This window comes from Giraffa tippelskirchi, chromosome 5 (assembly GCF_054371585.1).
Source record: "Giraffa tippelskirchi isolate mGirTip1 chromosome 5, T2T-mGirTip1v1.2.pri, whole genome shotgun sequence".
Taxonomy (NCBI): domain Eukaryota; kingdom Metazoa; phylum Chordata; class Mammalia; order Artiodactyla; family Giraffidae; genus Giraffa; species Giraffa tippelskirchi.
The window spans coordinates 187,736,162-187,750,280 of NC_137279.1; the positions used below are offsets into that span (position 1 = coordinate 187,736,162).

General features: G+C 39.7%; 1 non-coding gene and 1 pseudogene across 1 annotated transcript; both read right to left on the reverse strand.

The window, feature by feature from the left end:
* Positions 1 to 12,958: 12,958 nt before the first annotated feature.
* Positions 12,959 to 13,022, reverse strand: LOC145508139 (small nucleolar RNA U2-30; annotated as a pseudogene).
* Positions 13,023 to 13,174: 152 nt separating this feature from the next.
* LOC145508140 (small nucleolar RNA U2-19) lies at positions 13,175 to 13,255 on the reverse strand. The gene has a single exon (XR_014055398.1). It is a non-coding gene; the product is annotated as a small nucleolar RNA U2-19 (small nucleolar RNA).
* Positions 13,256 to 14,119: the final 864 nt, after the last annotated feature.

Here is a 14,119-nt window from a genome sequence, read left to right on the forward strand (position 1 = left end):
GGGTGGACTGGGGACCACAGAAGGAACAAGATCAGTGAGCTGGTCACGCTTTCTAAGCTTCTAAGCTCACTAGCTCACCTCCAACTGTCAAGGAGGCCAAGTGTGCACACTTTTGTAGGGTAAAATTAGGGATCTCAGGTGGACCAGGGGACGATATATTGAGGGGGGAACAGAAACATCATCAACACACAAGGAGGACAAGCCCAGGTGTTCCGTCCTTGAGTGAAAAACAGACCATCCGTCAGTGATTCCAGGACACGGACCTCACCCAGTCGGTCTCCAGAGTCACAGGATTCCAGTCTGAAAGTGCTGTCCTCCGTCAGCGTACACAGCCTGTCCTGGGTTCACCCCCAGCTCCATAGGTACCTAGAGCTGACCCTTCCCAGGGCATTTCAGAATCAGATTGGTTCTCAGCTTCTTTCCTGAAAGTGAAGTCAACTGTTTCCGCTCTTCAGTCATCACTGCACCCATCTTCTTCCCGGTTCTCCCAAAGTTGTTGTGGTCATGTTGCCATCTTTGCTCCTGCTAACCTGGGGCCCTGTCTCAGTCTCCCCCCTCTAATTCCTCCCTAGTCTTTCACTGATTTAGCAAGATGAGACTGGGTGTTGTTTGGAGAGAACAAAACTAGACTCTGATGGTCAGTCTGCCATCCTAGCCTGGAGCCTCTTTAATTACTCTTTTTGACTACGGTTCCTGATTCAGGTGGTCAGTAGCCCTGTTGACCAGAGGTCTTCAGCCTGGGGACCACAAACCCCCAGAAATGAGAAGAGTTTCCAGTGGGGATCAGGCAGGAGGAATTGAGTCATCTGGAGAGTCTCCGTGTCCTCAACAGGTGATGAAGTTGGGGTTCCCCTCTCCTACTCCCCGTTTGGTATATTTCGTAAAGGAACTGCCTCCTACTCACCTACAGGAGTCTTTGTGAAAAGACATTTTAATGTTGGTTGTTGTTTACTTGCTAAGTCATATCTGACTCTTTGTGACCCCATGGAACGTAGCCCACCAGGCTCCTCTGTCCACAGGATTTTCCAGTCAAAAATATTGGAGTGAGTTGCCATTTCCTTCTCCATTTAATGTCAGGGATGGTCTTGAAAACATTGAAAGGCTTTAATGATCAGATAAAAATCCTTTTACACATCAAGTGGCTGTTTCTGTGTTTGCTTTCCAAAAAGGCAACAGTTGATGATCATTAAAATTATTCTCTTTCTTGAAAAAGCAGTACATGTTTTTGGCACATAACTCAGAAAATTCAAAGAATTGAGTGACACTGACTGATAAAAAAAATTAAATTTAAAAATTTAAAAAACCAACTTCTGTGTGCAAAAGAAAAATCCTTAGTGCTGGTAGTTATAAAAATGAAAAACATAAAAGTAGTTTCATTTTGAATTCTAACTCATTCTAGAAGGAGAATACTCCTACTCATGAAACAATTGAAAATTGAGATAGCATCATTCATCTCATGAAGAGAGAAATTTCTGATAACATTTCCCCTTTATGTTTAATATTTATCCATCAAAATATGGAATCTACTTGTATTTTGGTCAGTTCTTTGCTACTAATAATTGTAATGGTAATGTGATCCAGAGGTAATTTTTAGCATCTCAATGCATATGGACATGGGATATTAAAAACATATTTTAGCTCCTGCTCATGGGCACATTCGTTTTTGATTCAGAGACATGTAATCAATGGAATACTTTCAAACATAAAATGTTTCACATCAGATTAAATTCTATAAGAATGGAAATATAAATTTAAAGGGAAAGGGAAGCATGCAAAATTTTCAATGGCTAAAGAACAACTTTTTGTTGCTGGTTGTGTTTTAATGGATGATAGTGTTTATTAATTCATTCTGATATTTAAAGTCTATTGGATAGTTTAAAGGGCTTCTTAGGCGGCTCAGTGGTAAAGAATTCACCTGCCAATTCAGGAGAGGCAGGAGATGCAGTTTCACTCCTTGAATCGGGAAGATTCCCTGGAGAAAGAAATGGCAACCCGCCCCAGTACTCTTGCCTGGTAAATCCCATGGACAGAGGGGCCTGACGGGCTACAGTCCATAGAGTTGCAGAGTTGGATACGATTGAAATGACTTAGCACACTTTCAGAATATTAATAATTTAAAGAAGTGATGCTACTATTTTATTTTAAAATAAAAATATTTTTGTTGAGGAAGCTGGATATTTGCTGAAAAAAACTTCTGGAGTATGTCTTAGCTTCCTTCAAATCTTTCCCCTGTGGCTTTGTCCTCAAAACCATTCTCTGCTCTGTTCAAAGAGTTACAGACCAACATTTGATGCAGTCTTAAGATTATTGTTATAAGAAGAAGACGGTTATGCTCAGTCATTTGCTAACCAGCCTAAGTTACTGATCCAACCTCAGGGTTTGCATGAACCATGTAATTTCTAAGATCCATCTCTAGCATCCTAACATGGTAGAGACCATGTGGACCAGACCTCCGGAGACCTGGGCTCAGTCCAAGCTCCAGCTCAATTAGCCCAAGGGTTTTAAGTATGTTCCATAACTTTCCTGAGATCTTTATCATTTTTGAAGCTTTGTAATGGGTATTATAATCTTACCCCCAAGAGATTTTCTGAGAATTAAATGAGAAAATGAAATTGAAAACACTTTGAAGCATTTATGTCAACAAAATATCAGACATGGTTCCATATTTGTGAGTATAAACAATGCTAAAATGAACATCTTTGGTGCAACCTGGGTATACTCTGGTTATCCCAAGAAGAGGTATTACATATTGGATGAAAAGTATTATTCCAAAAAGTGGGATTTAAAAGTTGATAGATTTGAATATTTTTAAGACTTTTGATGCATATTGCAGATCACCCTCTACAGAAGTTATTCAAACTTATCTCCAACTAGCCTTATAAATGAGTACTATTTCCTACAACCCTGGTCAAAACTGGGTATTATCTTTTTTTTTCATGTTTGCAAATTTGATCTTGTTTAATATTTTTAAGCCCCTGGAACAACAGACTGGGTCCAAATAGGAAAAGGAGTACGTCAAGGCTGTATATTGTCACCCTGCTTATTTAACTTCTATGCAGAGTACATCATGAGAAACGCTGGGCTGGAAGAAACACAAGCTGGAATCAAGATTGCCGGGAGAAATATCAATAACCTCAGATATGCAGATGACACCACCCTTACAGCAGAAAGTGAAGAAGAACTAAAGAGCCTCTTGATGAAAGTGAAAGAGGAGAGTGAAAAAATTGGCTTAAAGCTCAACATTCAGAAAACTAAGATCATGGTATCTGGTCCCATCACTTCATGGGAAATAGATGGGAAGACAGTGGAAACAGCATCAGACTTTATTTTTGGGGGCTCCAAAATCACTGCTGATGGTGATTGCAGCCATGAAATTAAAAGACGCTTACTCCTTGGAAGGAAGGTTATGGCCAGCCTAGATAGCATATTTAAAAGCAGAGACATTACTTTGCCAACAAAAGTCCGTCTAGTCAAGGCTATGGTTTTTCCAGTGGTCATGTATGGTTGTGAGAGTTGGACAGTGAAGAAAGCTGAGCGCCGAAGAATTGATGCGTTTGAACTGTGGTGTTGGAGAAGACTCTTGAGAGTCCCTTGGTCTGCAAGGAGATCCAATCAGTACGTCCTAAAGGAGATCAATCATTGGTGTTCATTGGAAGGACTGATGTTCAAGCTGAAACTCCAATACTTTGGCCACCTCATGCAGAGAGTTGACTCATTGGAAAAGACCCTAATGATGGGTAGGATTGGGGGCAGGAGGAGAAGGGGACAACAGAGGATGAGATGGTTGGATGGCATCACTGACTCAATGGACATGGGTTTGGGTAGACTCTGGGAGTTGGCGATGGACAGGGAGGCCTGGTGTGCTGCAATTCATGGGGTCGCAAAGAGTCGGACACGGCTGAACGACTGAACTGAACTGAATGATGCTGATATTTAAACAATATTTATAATCTATTTGCATCTCTCCTTTTGTTGCATATATTCGTTTAGTGAGAGAGCATACAGGGTCAGGAATGTACTTTCCTTTCTTTGATTATCTATTGGCATGACCAGTATTTTTCCAAGTCTGTTACTTCACTCATCATTCTTTATGGCATTTCTTGACATGTAAAAATATTTAAAATGTTTTGATAGTCAAAACATTTTAAGCATGAGATGCAAGATGGCGAATATTTATAATATTATAAATACGTTTTTCTTCAGTTTATAGCTTGAATTGTCCTTCCTTCCTGCCCCCCACACACTTTTAAAAACTAAATTTTGGAACAGTTTACATTGCATGAATATTGTAGGTTTTTCTGATTTTAAAGTAATAGTCAAAAATTGAATTGGCTGGCCTTAGATTCTTATTTGGAGATATTTTAAACAAGTTTCTCATGGATTTTTCTTTAGGATTTTTTTTTCTTGTTGGCTTCATTTTGATAAACTCTGTTTTCTATTTCATAGAGGTCTTTTAATTTATGGAAATATTTAAATTTTTAACTTCCCTATCATGCTATCTCCATGTTTTTCTTAATTTTATATGATTATGTTTTCTGTCATCTTTTCACTATACTTTCAAGTGGTATATCTATTTTTATTCTTTCAAAGGTGGTTTTTGTTGACTTACTAAACTGTAGTCATTGTTTTATGTATTGAGGATCCCAGGGTCAATGAAATGGGTAGGATTATACTACCCTCATGATGCAAGCAGTCTAGTGTCATCTGTCTTGTTAACTGCTTCTTAAAGAAGGATTTATTTGTCAAAAGCTGCCTTTAGTTTATTAATATGTGTATTTGTTTCATTATTTTCTGTTTACTATTTTCTCATATTAGTTTTTTTCTGAATTTTGTTCTAATTTCCTTTCCTGAATGTTTAATGTCTTTATTTCAATTTTTTCTTAGTTAATTATAACAGAACTTAAGGCTATAAATTTGACCCTGACTATAACGTTAGTTCTCATTTATGTGCTTAATTTATAACAATCTCATTTTCAAAAATTATATGTTTAAAATTTTCTGATTCTAGAAGTATTGATCTTTAAATTTGTAAACCCTTGCATTGTACTTGTTCCTAGAAAGTTTCTCCTAATGCAGACCAAGAAAACAGACGTTTTTCATTTTTATTTTTAAAATTCTTTAACTTGTTACTTTAGTTTTTAGACTATATTAGGTAAGGCTTGAATTTCATTTGTTTATTCTTAAGTTGCTAACCATGTTCTCAGCACTATTTATTAAATGATTCTTCTTTTTCCACTAATTTATTATGTCACTATTTTCACGTTAAGTTGTGACTGAGCTGTCTCCTTTATTTAGATGTATTTATATTTTAATTACTTTATGTCTATAATATGTTTTAAGGCCTTTATCCATACTCATCGTTAAAAGAAGTTATTAGGTCTTCCACCTATTTATTTTTTTAGATTATCTTTAGAATCACTTTGTCATTATATTAAACAGAAAAACAGAAGCTCACTGGCCTTTCATTGAACCTATAGCCAATATGGGGTAAAAGCATTATATTTACAACACTGAAGAGATTTCCCATCCACGAGCACAGTAGGTTTCTCCAAGCCTCTTCAGTTATTTATTGTTAGATGTCTTTTATAGTTTTCTTTTTTCCTTGAATGGATTCTTACACTCTTATGCTAAGTTTATTCCTGGGTATCCATAAGGCATATTTGTACATATATACATAATCTACAAGGTTGTATATACATACAGTTCCAAGACCTCTGTGGATATCAAGTCTGACAATGCTCAAGTCCCATATATAAAATGACATAGTATTTACGTATAACCTGTGCACATCCTCTTGAATGAGTTAAATGATCTCTAGATTACTTAAATACCTAATACAATGTAAAAGCTACATAAATAGTCATAAACACAATGTAAATACTATGTAAATAATTCTCAGTGCATAGCAAACTGAAGTTTTGCTTTTTGAAAGCCTCCAGCAATTCTTTTCAACCCTAAGTTTGTTGAATACACAGATACAGTGAATTTTTCTTCCTACTAGATAATGCCATTCATAAGGAGGTTCCCATTTATTTAGGTACAGCTCACAAGCTATTGAGTTCTTTTTAAAATATAGAGCTTATTTTCTAGAGCAGTTTCAGGCTCACAGCAATATTGAGCAGAAAGTCAAGAAAAAGGTCTTAAATTCTCCCTGCTCCAACACAGGCACAGCCAGCTCTATTGTCAATATCCTACCCCAGTGTGCTGTATTTGTTACAAATGAACCTACACTGACACAGTATGATCACCCAAAGTCCATAGTTCACATTAGAGATCATTCTTGGCGTTGTCCATTTTATGAGTTTGGAAAAATTTATAGTGAAGTGTATCCACAGTATCACATAGAATTGTTTCACTGCCTTAAAAACACTCTGTAGTCTTTCTGTTCTTTCTTCCCTCACCCTCTCCCCCACAACAACCTTGACAATCACTAATCTTTTTATTGTTTCCATAGTTTTACTTTTCCAGAATATCATATAGTTGTAATCATGTAGCATTCAGACTTTTCAAGTTGACTTCCTTCTCTTTGTAATATACATTTAAGTTTCTTCCATGTCTCTTCAAGCCTTGATAGCTCATAACTTTTTAGAGCTGAATAATATTCTATTTCCTGAATAAATAAAGAATTTATTCATTCTTTACTACTGAAGAACCTCTTCATTGCCTCCAAATTCTGACAATTATAAATAATGCTACTGCAAACATCCTTGTGAGTTTCCTTGGTGTCTCAGTGGTATTAATCAAGAATCCACCTGCCAATGCAGGAGATGAGGGTTTGATTCCTGGGTCAGGAAGATCCCCTGGAGAAGGAAATGGCAACCCACTCCAGTATTCTTGCCTGGAAAAGCCCATGGACTGGAGTCTGGCAGGCTACCGTCCTTGGGGTCAAAACAGTCAGACACGACTTAGCAACTGAACAACTTCCTTACATAGGCTTTTGTGTGAACACAGCTTTTCATCTCCTTTGGATAAATACCAAAGTGTGGGATTGCTGGATTATATGATGAGACTATGCATAGTTTTATAAAAAAAAAAAAAAGTCAGACTGTCAAAATGGCTGTATCATTCTTCATTCCAGCAATGAATGAGAGTTCCTGTTACTATATATTCAGCACTTGGTGTGGTCAATGTTCTGAATTTGAGTGCATTCTAATATGTGTGTAGTGCTATTTCATTGTTGTTTTAATTTGCATTTCCCTGTTGGTATACGATATGGAGAAGGCAATGGCAACCCACTCCAGTATTCTTGCCTGGAGAATCCCAGGGACGGGGGAGCCTGGTGGGCTGCCGTCTATGGGGCCGCACAGTCAGACACGACTGAAGTGACTTAGCAGCAGCATACGATATGGAGTATCTTCCTATGTTTGCTATCTGCGATTCATTTTTGGTGGGGTGTTTGTTAAAGCCTTTATTTTTAGCCCATTTCTAAAATCAGATTGTTTGTTTTCTTACTGTTGAATTTTAAGAGTCATTAGTATATTTTGGATAACAATCATTAACATATATGCCTTTCTAAGTTCTACTTTTTTAGTTATAATTCTATTTTTTTGTTGGCTATTTTTGTCAGTTATTTTGGGGTTTCTAGGTAGACAATTATGTAGTCTTCTGATAATAGGCATTTTCTCTCTCTAAAAAAGCAATTTCTCTCACATATCTTATTGCATTGGCTAAAATTCCTAGAATAATGTTAAAGAGGAGTGGTGTCAATGAACATCCTTTCCTGGTCTTATCTTAAATAGATCTTTCTGGAGAATTTCAGCTTTAAATATGATTCTAATTGTTTCTTTGAGATTTATATTAACTGTTCTTTAAAGAAAGCAGCCTTTCTCCCTTACAGTGAAACTCTCATTCACTATTTAAGACCTCCCAGTTGTTGAATTCCCACTATGTGCTGACATTATACTGTAAAGGAAAGAACAGAGGGGCAGAAAAATGAAGCTACTGGCCTATTCCAAGCTAGAGCTAATATTCTCATTTCCTGGCAAAATGATGTCTACATTTTTCTTTTTTTCTCTAAATTGAAGTTAACTTTGCTGTAATTTTGCCTTCCTTAAAGCTGTCTTCTCTTAATTTTATCTTTACTCAATTTGCAAAATTTAGCATTGCTCTAATGATCCCTATTTATCACATTTCATTGACCAAGATTCTGAATTTGCCAAATTATTGCCTATAAAAAGGAAAGAAAAATGGAAAAGAAGAAGAAAAAAGGAAAGTACAAGGTATTCTTGTCTGTGTCCGTTTTGCCTCCCTTCTCTGACCTCCCTGGACACTGCCCCCCACCCCAGGCTCCTACTCTTATGGGTGAAGTAGGGCAGTCTGTGCTCTTCTGAGAAGGGCCTGCCTTGCTCTGTGGGGTCCAATTGCTGCCGGCATGACTGTGTCTGGTTCCTTGAGGCCCAGTACATCAGAATTTGGATGTCACAGAGGGTCACTGCATTTATTTTTCCTTCAATGAGACTTGCCATTTACTAAACCAGGGTCTTTTCTTCTCTTGTGGTAGTGTAATTTCTTTTTGTAATGTGTACACTACAAACGCACTTGAGTAGGTTTTCATTTTGATTTTTGAGGACACACACTAGTGATTTTCTTTTCTACCTGATATGCTCTCTGGAGAGGCAATTATTTTGTGAGCGGTATGTATGGATTTTTAACGTTTAGTGTTTTACTTTGTGCACCAGCTGCCTGCAGGGTTTTCGACAGCCATGTCTCCCCCACTGCACTCAGCGGCACTTGTGGGCTTTCCCACGTCTCACTTCTCTGTGGGCTGCGGGCTGTAAGAGCCAGAGGAGACACTTGGAGCTGTGTGGTCCAGCATTTCCCAGAACCAGTCCAGGAGACACTAATTTTGAAAGATGATCTTTGCCAAAGGGGTCTAATGGTCAAACCCACAGATCTGCAATGAACAGAGAGAAGTCTTGCCATAAAAAACAAGATCATATTCCACTATTTTAACCCAGAGTCTTCCGAACATTTTATCCTATAGCCCTCTCCTTGCCGAATAACAGTATCAGGTCTGCAAAACACTTTGAAAACACTCTGTCCCCTCCCCACTTCTCACAGAAGAGTCTCACCACTTCCCTGGTGAGTAGTGAACTGAACAATATCTCAAAGCCTCAAGTTGACTACTTGAAGTTATTTATAACTGTGAGTCCGTTTAGGTTTATGGTGCCATCTCTGTGTAAATATGACCTCATAGACCTCATAATACCTATAGAGATGTATCTCTTTCCTTAGTGTGAGTTCAGCCCACCTCAGCTTTTGTTGTTTTCATAAACCGTGAATCTTTCCAGTTGCTCTTGTATCTTTGAACTCGCATTGTAGCCACGCATTCAGGGAAACAAACTCACTCAGAAAGACAATGCAGATAGTGGAGTGCAGTTGATTACACCGGCGGGCCCAAGGCAGAGTCTTCTCTTAGCCTAGGACCCCGACCAGTCTTTGTGAAAACCTTATATACCCTAAGTGTACGTGCCCAAACCCCTCTCCTCAAAATTTCCTGAAACTAGTCTGAAAAAAGGAAAAAGAAAGATACAATCAAAGTTAACCCGTGATTCATAAGCCTTAAACCTAGGTAGTTAACAGTGGACAATTATCAATAGGCTTGTGGTCATTCCCCAATAAGCATAATAGAATATATGATTCTATTCGGTCACACAGATAATTAGGGTATTCTTTTAGGGGATGGAGAGCCCTGTGGCTCTGTTTTCCAGTTGGTATGTCGTTTCCATAGATACTGGGCATATATCTCAAAGTCCACTGTCCGGCCCAAGATGGAGTCCTGCTTTCAAGATGGAGCCTGTTCTGTTTCCTCCTTCAGCATTGCCTGTGGACACCTGTGCTGTGTGCACCTTACTTGACTCCTCAGACCAGGTGGGGCGCCCTGTCAGAGGCCGTTTTGTAAGGCTCTTTGCATCTGGGAGCGGGTTAAACACTGCCCCAGGGACCCTGCGGCCACCGTCCTGAGCCACTTACTAGGTGGACGGATTCCATTTCCTCCTTCCCAATACCCCAGGCCTCAACCCAGCCGGTCAATCTGCCAAAGTGCTTGGAGCTATTTTTCCAGGAAGGATGAAAAGGTTCTGCTCCTCTTTTATCCTCCTTGGTGCAATCCTCCTTTAACCAGTCCCCAGAGACCTCAGGGGGTGAGGAGTCCAGAGCAAAGTAATCATCGCACACAATGAAGTTACCAGCTGTCTGTGAACTTTTGTGTGGTGTTAAGTGAGCCTTCTCAAGGCACCTTGCCCCGGGCCCCCAGGGTCCTAGGTTAAAATGCAGATTCCTGCAGGTGTACAGAATGAGCAGTTCCCCTTGGGGTAGGTCTTGTGAATCAACCGTGTTTTTAATTTAAAAATTTATATATATATATACTTGACTCTGCCAGGTCTTGCTTGCGGCGTGTGAGTTCCTAGTTTCCTGACCAGGAGTTGGCCCCAGGCCCCCTGCATTGGGAGTGTGGAATCTTGACCACTGAACCATCAGGGAAGTCCTGTGAATCAGCTTTTTAAAGAAACCCATCCTGGTGATTGCTTCATCTGAGAAAGTGTGAGATGATTTATTCCCAGAGGTACAAACCATCTTTTTCTTTACCAAGGCTTTGAATTCAAGTGTCAGATAATATCTCTTACCATAATAAATACAATACTAATTATTTTTTATCTCCTCTCTCTTTTCACTGTTTCTCAAAAAGCATTGTTGTCCACTCACCAACTTCATCCTCCCTTGAATTGTTTAGGACTCTGCTAACCTCATCTTCTGTTCCCAAGAAAGGCACTCCAGCTTTGAGGCAATTGGAGCAAACAAACCAAAGAAACAACAAACGGCCCCTTGAAGCTGTTTAAAATAAACCATAATAAAGGGACAATTCCTTTATCCTTAATGTCTTCCCTATCCCCGCAGAGAGCCCCAAACAGCAACCACAAAACAAAGAGACAGCAGGCTCTTCTCCCTGCCTCTGAAAGAGTCTGCCAACCGGAGGTCTCGTCTTGCCTCCCCGGCTGTGTTCACAGGGCAGACAGATCCCTAGGCTCTGCTGTGCTGAGGCAACTGCACACTGGGCAATGCACTCATCAGTTATTCAAGGGGTCGTATCAACAACAGGGTAAGGAAGCATAACATTAAGTTCAGCGCTGGCTTCCTAAGGGAAAAAGCAGAAAGGATCATTTCATCCACTCGTAAGTTAGAAAAACGGAAATATCTCCCCAAAACAAACAGACCTTCTTTATGTTTAAACTTATTGGTAAGATGGCTGGGAGAGGATTTTGGCTCCTGGTATCTTTCTAAAGGGCTTCCCTGGTGGCTCAGTGGTAAAGAACCCGCAGTCCAATGCAGGAGACACAGGTTCAATCCCTGGGTCAGGAAGATCTCCTGGAGAAGGAAATGGCAACCCACTCCAGTATTCTTGCCTGGGAAATCCCATGAACAAAGGAGCCTGGTGGGCTACAGTCCATGGGGTCGCAAGAGAGTTGGACACAACTTAGCAACTAAACAATAACAACAACAATCTTTCTAAAAGAGTATGAGCATTATCTTATTTACAAACACATAGAAATAAGCATTTGTTGAAGACCTACTCTGTGTCATATACATAATATTTCTGCAACACATATAGAATAGATTACATTTAGTAACACATTATGGGACAAGCACTTATTACAGTAAAACAGTTTACTTGTTTCTCTCACTTAATCCTTACAACAAGCAGAGGAGAAACGAGTGTAAGAGAATATCCTTTTTTTTTTTTACAAAAAAAGAAATAGAGTCACGGATGTAGAAAACAAACTGACCGTTATAGGGGAGAAAGTGGGGATGGGAGTGCAGGGATAAATTAAGAGACTGGGATTGACATATACACACTACTATATATGAAATAGACAACCATTTCATAAGGTATGAAATAATATGAAGTATTATATGAATAATATGAAGGTATGAATAGTATGAAGTAAATAAGGATTTATTTCATAGCACAGGGCACTCTACTCAATAATCTATAATGACCTATATGGGAAAAGAATCTAAAAAAGAGTGGATATATGTATACATAGAACTACAGCATTGTAAATCTACTATACTCTGATGAAAAACTGTTTTAAAAAAAGAATACTCATCTTAAAGTTGAGGAAACTGAAGCTTACAGTGTTTTGAAGTCACAGATTTATAAGTTCCGAATTGGAAATAAAAATCAAGCCTAAATCAAGACTCTATTTTTAAAATCCCATTTATTATAAACTATTTCTTAGAATTTTCCTAAGTAGGGCCTGTTTTCATAGCCAAGACATTCTGTGGCCTTCGAAAGGTGAAGTAGGCTCCAGGAAACCATGTCCTGGAGGCTCCCAACAGACCTGGGGCTTCTGTTCACCCATCAGAACAGCTCCCACTCAGACAGGGCCCCGGGAGGAGAGCCCAGTAATTCACTTCCAGGGAAACAAGGAGGCATCCTAGCCCTGGTGGCCTCTCTCTGCCTGGGTCTTTGAAAGTGAAGTTGGATAGACTCGTCTATAAATTCCATCTCTGCTTAATTTTTCCTTTTCACTGGGAGGATCCCCAATAACAATTACTTTCAAATTTAAGGGTCTCCACTTGTCGCTGGACAGTGCTAACCCAGGTCTGATATCAGAAACCACCTAAGTCCATTTTCACGAGATCACAGAATGCCTCCGGGGAGACAGTAGCTTTGAGGAATTTGCTGTTACCCCAAACAGGCAGAGTGATGATAAACCTTAGCCTTAGCAGGGTAGCCTGCTCTGCAGTGAAAAAGGCATGAAGCAGTTGACAGAGTTTTGATTAAGGATCCCTGGTCTGTACTTATAGAAGGAGGTGGAAACAGAAACAGCCGAGTCTTGATGAACAAAGAGTTTCTTCCCCCATCCCCTTCCAATAACCTGCCCCCCCCAAAGTCCCTCTTCTTTCTGAGAAACTTTAAACAAAAATAATTGCTTTAATCTTTTTCTTTTAATTCTGAGCTCAGATTAAGCGTAGAAACCTTCATAAAGATCCATAGTAAAATCTTTTCATCATTGCTCAGAACTGATTAGCCTTTCATACACACACACACACACACACACACACACGCTCACTCACTCCATCAATAAGTCCTCAGTTACCCACTGTCACCTTTACACGCAGGCAGGCACACACACACACACTCCTTATTGTTTTAAATGATTCTTCTGCTTCTCAGAACTATAGAGATCACGCACTAGGGACACCAAAGAGATCTTTTGATGCTCAGATTTGGCTATTTTCATCAATGACAATTGCTTTAATCTTTATGCAAAGAATCATCTTCTCATCCTAGTGCATATTAGCAATCCCATCATTGTGTCCATTTCTGCCCACCGGGAACCCCCCTCTCTTGGATCTACCAGGCGCAAAAGGCACCAAGCTGCCCAAGCCCCTGGGTTGCCTTTATCTGTCTGAGGGGGAGGTCTACTTAACTGCTCTTCCCCCCTACTGACCATCTTAAATCACACTGCCTTTCCAACCTGTGGGGCTGGAAACTTCAAAGGCCTGGGTCACGGCCCTACTTAGCATCTGTGAATGTCCAGCAACCCGGAAACTTGAAAGAGAATGTCATCGGCTCCCTTGAGAAATCACCATTAATTTTGTAGCTGATGGTCCTGCCTGCAAAGCCTGGGGCGGTGTGTGTGTGTGTGTGTGTGTGTGTGTGTGTGTGTGTGTGTGTGTGTGTGTGTGTGTGTGTGTGTGTTTGCTGTTCCTCTTCACTTCTGCTTAGGTTCTAGCAAACACTGGAAACAGCGCTAATGAGTTTGACAATCTGGAAAGGCTGCCGTGAATGTCGAATTTTGTCCTTGGAGTCAACCTATATATAGTTAAGGAAGAAATCTCGTCCCAAAGGGTGGGGGTGGGGAGCAACTCAGAAAAGACCACCACGGAAAAGAATCAGTGTGAACTCTCTCAGAATCCCACGTGAAAACTGTATTTCTTTTATTGTCTAGGCAACACAGGAGAAAGCTTCAACAGGTTTAAATATACAGTTTTGGGTGAAAAGTTTAATGGACAAACTCTCAGGTTTTCTGCACGATGGAAAACTTTGTTTTAAGCTCTGTTTCAATGTGCAAGGGGCTTTTCCTTTCACGAGAAGGATGCAGCCCCATCA